This window comes from Lycium ferocissimum, chromosome 2, assembly GCF_029784015.1.
Source record: "Lycium ferocissimum isolate CSIRO_LF1 chromosome 2, AGI_CSIRO_Lferr_CH_V1, whole genome shotgun sequence".
Lineage (NCBI taxonomy): Eukaryota > Viridiplantae > Streptophyta > Magnoliopsida > Solanales > Solanaceae > Lycium > Lycium ferocissimum.
Window position 1 is genome coordinate 51178418 of NC_081343.1, and position 13301 is coordinate 51191718.

General features: G+C 33.4%; 1 long non-coding RNA gene across 3 annotated transcripts; it reads left to right on the plus strand.

The window, feature by feature from the left end:
- The first annotated feature begins 9021 nt into the window (after positions 1-9021).
- LOC132043511 (uncharacterized) lies at positions 9022-11374 on the plus strand. Of its 3 annotated transcripts, none has more exons than XR_009411825.1 (4): positions 9022-10152; positions 10499-10758; positions 10834-11034; positions 11154-11374. It is a non-coding gene; the product is annotated as an uncharacterized LOC132043511 (long non-coding RNA). The 3 variants fall into 3 exon arrangements; XR_009411823.1 differs by having other exon boundaries at positions 10554-10758; XR_009411826.1 differs by having other exon boundaries at positions 10650-10758.
- Positions 11375-13301: the final 1927 nt, after the last annotated feature.

Genomic DNA, 13301 nt, shown 5'->3' on the forward strand with positions numbered 1-13301 from the left:
GTACAATAATATGAAAGGTTCTGATTATCATAAAGAGACAAGGGTAAACATGGTCATCTTTGTACCCTTCGTCAATGAATATTCACTAAGGTGATTAAAACACATTCACCTTACCTGATTTAATCCATATAACTATTATGAACAAGTTCCCTAAGAACTTGTATATGCTTCAGTCATTTGGATCATTCAGAAAATTTTGAATTTTATCAAGTAAGACATATAGATTGTGACAACATCCATTTAGTAGTTAAATAGCGTGACATCTTCTGATGTCTGGACTGCAGGTCCAATAAGCTTTACGCTTACCAAGATGTATCATATCACTTGGTTATTATTTCTATGTCGGCATGCTTTAAGAGACGTAGAACTCAGATCCTCAGTATGTTATACAATATTGCTCGCCATATTGTATCAAAGATATCATCGATGAGATATCATTTTGTATCGGTTCGCAATTCGACATAACTTACTAAGATCTCATCACTTCATTATTTTCAGGTACCTGAACCTCCCATAAGGTTTCATGAAGTGTTATGTCGTAGGCTCTTCAAGAGTACATTGTCTCCTTATTATGATCATTTTGATCATTTGCTTATCCCCCTTTTCAAGGATTATTACATTTGGAGCCGATTGGTCTACCATGCTTCATGCATCTTTTGTAGACTCTGTCCTTCAAGGACATTAGGAGCATTTTGCAGATGAAATATGAAATAGCTGGGTCAGCAAATGCCTCTAGCATTTGACTTGAATTATCTGAGGATCATACTGATGATAATTCACAACATATTTCTTAGCTGCATATTCTCTCCCCCTTATGTTACAAAAACCAACACATATCCTCATATTCTTTGGGAAATCCATTTGTGTGCATCATGGTATATCCATTAATTATATACCGCACACCAAAAGCTATAAGATGGAAATATCTAGTTCACGACCACGAACCAATTATGAGGGAGAATTTATCATAATTTATTGGTCTGAAGCATACATGCATCGTTGTATGCAATATATAATATCTCAAACTAACATCTGAAGCTCTGTTCTCATAAGCAACGGTTTAGTTATATTATGGAGGCATCCAATGCCAAACGAGCTTAGATTTAAACCAACATTATCATGATGAATTGTCTGATTACATATGCTGGAAATTGTGCTTCCAACTCAATTATTTTGAGCAAGCAACTTCATAAATGTCAAACTGTCAGTCGACAATAAACTTACACGTGACCGTCTCATAGATGCATCTATTTAAGACATCACATTGCAGGTGAAGGGACCCATATTCACCTTTTATATTTTTCAGAATTTTAGGTGATTCAGTCCCAACATTAGCTGGTGTAATCAACTTATCATGAGAACAAGCAACACAAACAAATTCTTGAAGAATCTTCTAGTTCTTCAATATATTTTGAATACTCAATTCGCACATCAGATTTAAATCAGGACAACCAAAATGGTATTGTCAATTGATAAAATTATCTATACCCATAAACTTTAAGTTTACCATGATGAGTGCTATTTATTTTATTAAACTTCTAGTTTACTATTGCATGAGATTTTATGTCATAAACTTTCGGTTTATTGTGACATGTGATCCATCATGCTCGGATAACGTTTCATATACATATTTCTTACCCGTAGTAACTTAAAGATATTCAATATTCCGATCATTTGTAGTCCCAATATGATAATCACTTTTATTGCTAGTAAACTTCAGGTTTAGTATAATCTGTGTTCTGATCGTAACGATTATGATCTAGGACAAATGATGCTATCATATATATCCTCTTCGAGAGACTTTAATTTATTTATCATAATCAGATACTATTTGGACACTGCTAGTGTCATGATACTTATAGACAAACAATTAGTTCTTCTGGAGCCCTTAATCATTAGTTTCCACAACCGAATATTTTTTAGATACTTCTGATATCACGAAAGAAGATTTGGTTAGACACTACTGGCGTCACAAAAGAAAACTGTAATCAAATGAAAATTTAAAGACAATTTAAACTATAAATTACGAAAAGTAAACGTTAAGCTCTAAACTTTAGTATTGCAAATATCTTCTTCAAGGAGATTAGCTATTAACATCTGAATGTTTTGTAAAGCAGCAACCATCTAGTAATCACATCCTTCAGCAAGAGATACATCAATGTTTATTTCCTTCAAGGAAATCAATAACAACTAACCATAATGTATTAATGTGGTTATAGCAGAAAGCATTCTACTCTGCTCCCTTTTGCCTTAAAATGATACTTTAATAAAATTATTCAAGAAGTTTCTACGTACGACAGGTACGAGTTGCAATGCATTAATTTCATACCACAAAAATAACATGAATATCCCTTGTTATTTTATATCTCCGGGAGTGGTATTTCTTCATTCACTTCAGGGAATGAAACTTGATAATTCAGATGTGCTTGAAATACGACGTTCATCACTAGCTCGTTATATTGCTCAAGCACAAGAAGACATTGCTTCGGAATAATTTTCAGATATTTACTAATTCTTTCTACTTCTGGAGTAAAGTTTCAGGATTTTACTACTTCAGGATTAAAGTTTAAAGTTTTACCACTTCGGGAGAAAAATTTAAAATATTTTACTACTTCGAGAGTAAATTTTAAAGTTTTACTACTTCAGGAGTAAATTCCATAATTCTACTACTTCGGGAGTAGAGTTTAGGGTATTAGTATTTCAAGAGTATATTTCAGAATGTTTACTACTTCAGGAGTAAATTTCAGAGTTCTACTACTTCGGGAGTAGATTTCAAAGTTCTACTACTTCGGGAGTAGAATTCAGAGTCATACTATTTCGGAAGTAGAGCTTGAAGCTCTACTACTTCGCGAGTTGAGTTCAAAGTTCTACTACCTCGGGAGTAGAGTTCAAAGATCTATTACTTCGGGAGTAGGGTCCAGAATTTTGCTACTTTGGGAGCAAAATTTTGGGTTTACTACTTCGAGAGTAAAACATAGAATATTCAGAATATTTCTTCTCAATTATTCTACCTCTTCTGGAGATGAGTCGTGATATTTTCAAACTAAATGCACGTTTATATTTATAGGCTTTACTACATACTATTACATTCACTTCAGGGAATGGATCTGTATTTGTATCATTTATCAAAAGTTCTCATTTTTCAGGAATGAGACATATCTAGATGTGCCTTAAGTATATCAAATTATGATATCTTACAACCTCTTCTAAGAAATTGCTACTTCAAGAGCAAATCAAGGCATATATATAGTGTAGAGAATCTTCCTCTAACATATCTTCGATTGTAGTCACAACGTAACAAGCCTACGACGAAAGTATTACCACTTCAGATAGGCATAAATGAATTTAATCATAATGGGACTTAAAAAATATCATCACTTCTGGTGATCATATATTTCTTGTAAACTGTTATTTTTAGCCATTAAAGGATATGAAATTAGTATCATAATCCCTCTTAACAATATTGTTCTTCAGGAATAACTTTGAGGCATAAATAATCAAATGAACCATTTAGGTTCCGTAAACCAAACGAATCCAACGTAATTAATATTATACTATTAGTAGCAAAAGACAAAGCCGGGCTACCAAAAAGAGTATGAACAATTGAACGTATGCCACATATTCGTGGGTCCCACCACTGTAAGCAATATTAGTAGAGAAAATTACTTACCGTAACACATCTGGAGGAATTTAGCATTAATTTAATTTCTTCCATCACCGTAAAAATAAAACAGCAAAAGAGAACTTCTCATTTGTTTCCATTAATGCAACGTGTGGTATCTTCAAGTCTCTGGTAGTGATTCAAACAAATTCCACCACAAATTTTGTTTTGACAAAGTGAATAATTATCAAGTAAGATATATACTTATCTTGCACTCGTGTCAAGCTCCATATGATATGCTTTCCCATATCTCTATTATGGTACTTGATCATATTCAGCAAATTGTCGAGATGAGTTTAATCTCGAAAATCTCTAAGAACTGTACTTGAAATAGAAAATTAAACTCAAAATGGCAGAGTCTCGTGCTAATAACGTGTTATAAAACTATATAATTGGAAATAAATAAGAGAAACAAACTAATAGCTTTGTAGAGAGAAGGGAGAGATTATATTTCACTTGTTGATGTTATTTCAAATGAGAAGGCAAAGCTCATATTTATAGAAGTATTTTGCCGCTCAATTCACAACATACAACTTGTGCAAGTGGTCCTATACAACTTGTGCAAGTGGCTACAACTAAAATACAACTAAGATACAACTTGCTACAACTAAGATACAACTTGCAAGTGCAAGTTGTATTTATCACTTAATGTGCAATTGGTATAATATACACTTAATAATACATCCAAATATCAATCTTGTAAAATAGTTCATAACAATAAAACTGTAGTTTGAATTGTGAATTGTGACTTTTTGAATTTCGGACTATCTCATCCAAGACCGTTGACTTTTCCTTGTACAATATAGGACATATCATCAAATATTTGCTTCAGTTGGTTGTCTTTTCTTTTAGGACAAAGTCGGCCCCCTAAACTTGTCCCCAAATTTCTTATAGCCACCTAAACTGACGTTTGTTCCAATTGAAATCCTGTATTCATAAAAATTTATACCCATTAAACACTTTTCTTGATGTGGCAAAGTGTGTGTAATACACACAAGAGAGGCACGTGAAAGACATTATTTACCCTATTTTTCATTTTTTTTTTTAGTTTCTTCTCCTCCTTCTTCACGTTTTCTCCTTACAGCCGCTGCTGATGTCGCCACCACCGGCGAACTCCAGTCCCTCCACCACGAACCACTGCTCCCTCATCCGCCCCTCTCTTCATTTTCTGTCATCTTCTCCGCCTTCACCGAAGAAGCCATCTCCGCAGAACCACAAGCAACCACGACACCAACACCATCGGCGAACTTGTCTTCCTGCTCAAACCTTCCCGCAACTAATTTCCCATCCCCCATTCCCCTCATCCTCTCTATCTCTACCATTCTTCTTCTTCTCTTTTTTTTAATTTTTTAATTTCTTCTTCTACAATTCTTCTTCTTCTTCTTCTTCTTCTTCTCTCTCCATCCCCCATTCTTCTTGCTTTGCCATCTCTCTCTATGTCGTCTTCCTTCTCTCTTTTTTAATTTTTAATCTCTACCATTTTTAATTTGTTTTTATTCATAATCAGATCTAGATATTAAAAATCCGGCAAAGCTTCATGTTTGGGAGTGGGAGCTGCACTGGTGCCGGCGCTGGTGGAGCGGGGAGTGGGCCCGATGGAGAAAAAGTCATATATAGATATATGCAATTCAATTTTAATTCTCCTACACAAATTTATTTCCTCCATGCACTTTAATTTGTTCATTTTTTACTTATCACATTCTTTGAGAATTAATAAATTGCACGTGGATATATGTCATAGTACTGAATATTTATTCTTTTCTCATGTATCCACGTTTGCACTTCTATTTTAATTCTCCGACACATATTTATTTCCTCCGTGCACTTTTACTTGTTCATTTTTTACTTTTCACGTTATTTAAGAATTAATAAATGAAGTACTCCTTCCGTCCCATATTACTTGGCCACATTACTATGCTTGACTTTTTACGTTCTTTAAGAATTAATAAACATGAAGTACTCTCTTCGTCCATATTACTTGGCCACATTACTAAAAATATATGTCTATTTTTCTATTCTATATTTATCTTCTTTTCTATTTCTATTACTCCCATTTTCTTTCTTTGTCAATACTTTAAACGTGAAGAGAGGACGAAGAATAGCAATGCAAATTTGCACCAAAAGTTATTTTAATGCTCCTACACATAACTTGTTCACTTTTGACTTTTCACGTTCTTTAAAAATTAATAAATTAAGTATATATTTTATCATAATATCCACATTTATTGGTATGTAGTCTCAATACCCTTAGAAAATTATTTGAAAAATGAATAATTAATGTGAAGGGTAAAATAAGAGGAAGAATTTTTTTTCCTTGATATTTTAACATCGACAAGTAAAAGTAAAGGGAGGGAGTGACATTTATCCCCGTTTTCCTTCATTGTCAATACTTTACTTATTTACTCTCTTTGCGATTCTACGATTATTGTTTCTTTACATTTATAAAATGTATTACTTTATATTTTCATTTCGTAATTAAAATTTGGTGATTAATGATATAACATATATCTTTCTAATTTTGATTTTTTTGTAACAATTAATATAAAAAATTATAATATTTTTTTAATTAATTTAATAAAAATATTTTAATCCAATATATATAACAAAATGATTTTTATGTTTGGATCTGAAGAGTTACTTAATTGAAATGGATATCAACCTGTCGGTATACATATAAAATATTAAAGAATTTAAAAGAAAAAATTTAGAATCAAAATATTAATTTTTTCTCATAGTCTTACTAATTTTCTTTTACATCAATGAATAACTTTCATTGTCATGATAATGATAAAAAAGTTCCGACTGTTTCCATCTAAAAAGACTTTTAATGTAATTGTACATGAAATATATTTTGTATATATAATAAATAAATATTACTACTGAATTCCCAAAATCAACGAAACTCCATTGAAAATCTTCCTCGCGTGTTCAACATACTCCTCTGTCTTGTCGAAATTCCATCCCATCGTATTACCCCTTGTTTGGATGGTGGTTTCCCATGGTTCATTAATGTATGGTTTTGTATGAAATCATGTTTGTTTCCATTATTCTTAAAATTATGTGGTATGGTATTATAAACCCGTGGTTCATCCCATAGTTATATAACCATGAAAAGTCCCACTTTTTGTAACCACGAATTTAGTGATTTTTCCGTGGTTACATATTTCATTTCCCCATTATACCCCACCCTCCACCATCCACCCCACCCACGCCCCCCGCCCACCCTACCACCCACCCCCACCTTATCCCCTGACCACCCATGTCACCCCCCTACCCCTCCGCTACCCATCGCCCCCCCCCCCCCCCCCCCCCCCCCCCCCCCTCCAACACCCTACCCCCCCTATCACCCACTACCCCCATCCTCATCCCTGACCACCCACCCCCACCCTCATCCCACCCGCCCCCACCACCACCCCACTCACTACCTACTTATTTTTTAAAGTTTCTATTTTATTCTCTACCTGAGTTTTATTAATATATATAAACTAATTTCTAATTAAGAGTTAAGAATATTTTAGTAAACTTACAAATTATTATACAGTACCATACAGTCAAATCAAATAATACAAATGTTATTAAACCACAACAAACCATACAATCTATCCAAACATTGTGTTAATTAATATAGTACAATACAATACAACACCATATTGTACCATACCATACTTTACATTAATGAACCATGGGAAACAACCATCCAAACAGAGGGTGGTTTTCCGGTAAGTTCCTCCGTCCACTCTTTTTAATTTTGGTATGAATATATGAACCCAAGTACAGATGTTGTTCTGATAGATTATTGTAGGATTCTGTTTTCTTTATTGGGTATATTATTCCACTACTTTTGATGGGTATATGATAGGCTTGGTAGTTTATTGTGGTATTTTGTACTTGTGTGTTCGTAATGGTTGATTGAAAATTAGTTTTCCATCTTCTTATTATTGGTTTTTCCCCTTCTTATTTTGCTTGACTCTACCCCTAATTGTTGGTATTTGCTTCATGTTAGGACTGAAGAACATCCAGACAGGCGCTTGAAATTTCAGCATATAATGTAACTTGCGATAAACTTGACCGTATGATTTTATTAGTATTTGTATTAAAGGTGGATCCAGCATAGCAGCAGTAATTGTACTTCAGACACTTTGTCGAGCTTGAACTATATATTTGTAGACAAAAAGCATATGTGTGTATCTAAAGAACGAATTTTGTGCTCTTTCAGAAGGTTAAGGATTTTGTAAACAGAGCTCAAAGATTGTGCAAAAAATTACATACAAACACAGCTCCTTCACACATTACTGTAGGAAGCTTAGAAGATCTAAGATGAATTTTGTGTCCTTATAACGTATTTGTATCTATGGCGGATCTAGCATAGAGGCATTGGTTGCACTTGTACACAAACACATAGTATTTAGACATATATCCATATATGTTTATCGGACTCTGCACTTACTGGTTTTATGGCACAAAATAATTGTCAAAATTACACGGATTCCTTTGTGTTTATTCCGCTCATATTCTTAACTACTGATTTCAGTATAACAACTAAGAAATTGTCATGTTAGTTTTCCTGGTCTTTCTTTATTTTAATTACAAATGTGTACGAAAACTTTATGCATAGGTTCACACACAGATGCACTATTACCGACATTGTCACGGTGAATTGTATCTAAACAAAAAGTTGCGTTGAGACTTTGATGCAGCCAAAGTGCATAGTTGTGAAATTTTTAAGAGTACATATCTTTTTTTTACATTTTAGTGGGATTAAATTGCGATGACGGACAAATCTCTGTCTGTTTTCATGACCATATACTGGTATTTGTTATATAATTCTAAAGCTCGGTTCCATTGTTTCGACTGCGTTGGCTGAAATTCTAAAGCTCGGTTCCATTGTTTTGACTCCCAAATACTTTCTTGATGTTTCACATCACTCACCTTACCTGTATGCTTGAAACTAAGCAGATCTTTGCTATTAACATGTCCTGTGAGAGTATAGGATTAGTACTCAGTTTCTTTAAACAGGGAGAGACTAGCTACTTTTTATCTTGGGATGTCATCCAAGCTTACTCCATTGTAAAGATATTGGATCTTTCGCCACTATGAGTAGAACCTAAGTTAGGAAATACCAGTCTTCTCATCGCTTTATTTCCCTTCTTTACTATCACGGTGATGGCTAATGTTAGTAATAGCAGCATTGTCAGTACTCACCTAGGAATATATTATCAGACATATTCAGTATTCAACAACTTCAGCAGATTCTCTTGCGAAATAGAACAGAACTTTTTGTACCCTTTGGGAAAACTGTTCCATGGAGGTAAGTCCGGACTTGAAAACGTGCCAATAGAAGCAGAAATCTAAGCTAATGCAGTATATTGACGTATTTATCTACATTCTAAATGAACCAAATAATCAGGACACCCGAAGTGCTCTGGTGCAAAACATGCTATTAAGTTATCCCATCTTCAGAATATTGGAGAAACACTTATCGAGAAAACTTGTTATCTCGACAAAAGCTGCAACTTCAGTAATACAATGAAAACCCAAGTGCTAGAAAGAAGAGGCACCGTAGGATATGATCAAGAAAACACATTGATTGATCACTGAACCAAAGATGTTTGACAACAAAATTGGAATTAAGGCAAGGGTCTGAGGAATCACCGATAATTATATTACTTACAGAAGTATCCAATAAACTAGAACAAACATATTGCACCAGCATAGGCTCACATTTATATAATAACAATTACTGACCAGAAAGTCAGAGTATGCTATTGAATTTTGTCAAAGGAAGGTTTTTCAGGTGAAGTTGTGACAACATGGCCTAAAGCTTTGTAACCCTCAGGTGGAATGGGCAGCCAAATATCGCCATGATTAGTACTATTTTTATTCTTGAATTTTGATGACTCACTATTCCAAATAAGTGTGTAATCAATTGGATTCTTTAGGATTTCACCAACATTGTCTTTAACCCTACAAGTACCCAACCAAAAAGTGGTTGATTGTTTGGTTGGCAATAAACAATTTCAATTTTAATATGCCTCCCACTCTTTTTTTTTTTTTTTTTTGCTTTCAAGTAATATGGGGATAGGCAACACTCCTTTGCTTGGGCCATCAAGTTTTGTACCATTCTTATCCATAGTTTCTCGGGAATATATAATTCTTAAGAGATTATCTGCTTATGTCCTTGAAAATTTAGATTATCTGCTTATGTCCTTGAAGATGTAATTCGATCTTAAGAGACTATTTGCTTATGTCCTTGAAACATTTCTTCTTTCTAATTTTCTTTTGTATTGGAAACAGGTGCGACTTGAACCAATTTTTTGTGTCTGAGAGTAGAAAAATGGGAGTGTTTGCAGGGTGTCTGCTTTGCGACTTCACAGACACTCATCAAATTTTACTTTTCGGAATTAGTAAAGAGAAAATTACATGTTGATTGGTGTAAATTCAGCTGACGTGGCTAACCAAGACATATTGGGATGATTCGGAAAGCATTTCAAGTAAGTGGCTCTTAATATGATTATGTCATGCTCTGCTTTGAATAGGTTCTAAATGTATAATAAGTTATTACACTGTGGCTTTGGTGTTAGTAATTTAGCACATTTACTATTCCGCACGTACAATTCATCTTGGCTATGGTGTGGTGAGTATATGCTACTGAAATTTGGAAGTCAGCTTTGTGAGTCGGGCTTTCATAGCACTGAGCAGAAGTGTTTGTCCTAAATATTGAGGCTATTTACCGGAAAACCAACTCATACTAGGGTAGCATTTTATATAAACAAAGAGTACAAAAATCTGCAGAGGGTTAAATCATGTTTTAAAAAGTGTATCTGTATCGATGTCCAGGAACCTTAACAAAACTCACTAATATGTTAATCATGAAATGGGAAATACTTTGCAGTGACCTCTTCTGCTTGGACAAGAGCGTGGTATTCTGCGTTTGACCAGAAGATGACGACAATTACTATTACTCATGGTGCTTCCACTTCTTGCACAGTTGCAGCCATTAATATGACCATCATCACAACAATGGAGGAGGATACACAAAGTTTATGAACTTAGCTGGCCATATGGAGTGTGTGTTCGTTTGGTTGTTTTGTCTTTGGGTATGTGGAGGGAAAGCATTTATATGTAGTCGTGTTTAATTTGTATATATAATAATGGTAAAGTTTTGTCTCCAGTAACGGGAGTGTCCCGCTTACAGGGGTTGAGAGTATTGATAAAAATCATAAAGAGAAGGAAAGAGAAAAGCCTGCCTTACTGGTTGAACTTGTCCTTAATGAAGACTACACGGTGAAAACTGGGCAGAGGTGGTTTCAGAAGTAGAATACATAGAGTCTGAGAATTTGAATGATGTAGAAGATGTTGACACAAGCCTCAAGGTAATGATTCCTGAAATAGTTTGATGTTGCATTGTAGTATTTTGTATATCTGTTTGCCTTCTTTATATTGGTTACACAAGTCTCATTATATGTCTTTGCCTCTGCTTTTTCATTTGTAGACGCTGTTGACTGGGCTAGAGTCAAAGGACTGGATTTTAGTGTGTGAGACTCTCAATGATAGATAGGAGCATGTCTTGAAAAATACTTGTGACCTGATTGTGCCTTTTGATCTTTGCACAGGTATTGATTTTTCTTCAACTAAAGCAAAAGCAGCAAGCAGAAGACATTGTAAATTAGGCTTGATGGAAAAAAATATTTTGGCATGCTGCTTCCATTTAAAGTTGAATTGCTATCAGTTGATTAATTTGACTACGCTTCCTTTTGTTTTGTGCTTGTATATATAATAATTTTCATTATATATAATTGCGGTGGGGTACAAACACAGCTGCCCCCACTTGTACAATGAGCTTCACAAATTGTACACGCAATGAGTGCTTGTACCATGAGCTATATAACTTGTACACTTTATGTAACTATTTTTATATCCCACGTAGACATGTCATAGTACTTAATATTTATTCCTTTCTCATATATAGACGTATGCACTTCAAATTTAATTCTCCGACACATTTATTTCCTTCGTGCACTTTTACTTGTTCACTTTTGACTTTTTGTAATTATTAAATCCCACGTGGATATATGCCATAGTACTGAATATTTATTCTCTTCTCATGTGTACACGTGTGCACTTCTATTTTAATTTTTCAACATATTTATTTCCTCCGTGCACTTTTACTTGTTCACTTTTGGCTTTTCACATTTTTGTTGAATATTTATTTTCTTCCCATGAGCTTCACAAATTGTACACGCAATGAATGCTTGTACCATGAGCTATATAACTTGTACACTTTATCCAACTATTTTTATATCCCAAGTAGACATATGTCATAATACTTAATATTTATTCCTTCATGTATAGACGTATGCACTTCAAATTTTAATTCTCCTACACAAATTTATTTCGTCCGTGCACTTTAATATGTTCACTTTTGACTTTTCACATTCTTTAAGAATTAATAAATTCCACATGGATATATGCCATCGTACTGAATATTTATTCTTTTCTCATGTATACACGTGTGCACTTCTAGTTTAATTCTTCGACACATAGTTATTTCGTTCGTGCACTTTTACTTGTTCACTTTTGACTTTTCACGTTTTTACTGAATATTTATTTTCTTCCCATGTTTCTAATATATATAAGTGACTTGGGGGTACGAACATTGCTGCCCAAACTTGTACCAAAAGCTTAACAAATTGTACACGCAATGAATGCTTGTACCATAAACTATATAGCTTGTACACTTTACACAACTATTTTTTAATCCCACGTGGACATTTCAAATATGTCATAGCACTTAATATTTATTCCATAGATGTATGCACTTCAATTTTAATTCTCCGACACATTTATTTTCTCTGTGCATTTTTACTTGTTCACTTTTGACTTTTCGCGTTCTTGAAAAATATAATGTGTGTGTCCAAATTACTTGTTCATTTATAAAATCAAAATAAAATTAATCCTTTCTAATAAATATTCTTGAAAATAGTCTATTGGAGAGAGACTATGACAAATGTCTAAGTGGATAAAAAAAGTAGTTGGTTAAAGTGTGCAATTTATATAACTTTTGATACAAATTTGCATTGCTATTGTTCGTCCTCTTTTCACGTTTAAAGTATTAAGAAAGAAGGAACTTTACTTATCTTACTCTCCTTTGCATTCTCTGATTATGGTTTCTTTAAATTTATAAAATGTATTACTTTATATTTTCATTTCGGAATTAAAATTTGGTGATTTACGATATAACATATCGCATTTCTAATATGTCATAATACTTAATATTTATTCCATAGCCGTATGCACTTCAATTTTAATCATTCGACACATTTATTTTCTCATATTTTTTAATTAATTTAATAAAAATATTTTATTAGTTTTGCTTTAAAAAAAAACAATATATACAATAATGGTTTTTATGTTTGGATCTGAACAGTTAATTGATTGAGATGGATATCAACTTGTCGGTATACATATAAGATATTAAACAATTTAAAAGAAAATCTAAAATCAAAATATTAATTTTTCCTCACCTTCTTACTAATTTTTTTTTTTCACATTGATGAATAACTTTCATTGTCATGATTATAATAAATTTTTAAAAATTATTTACAAAATACAAACCGTAAAGACAGGCTAATTAAAGTGA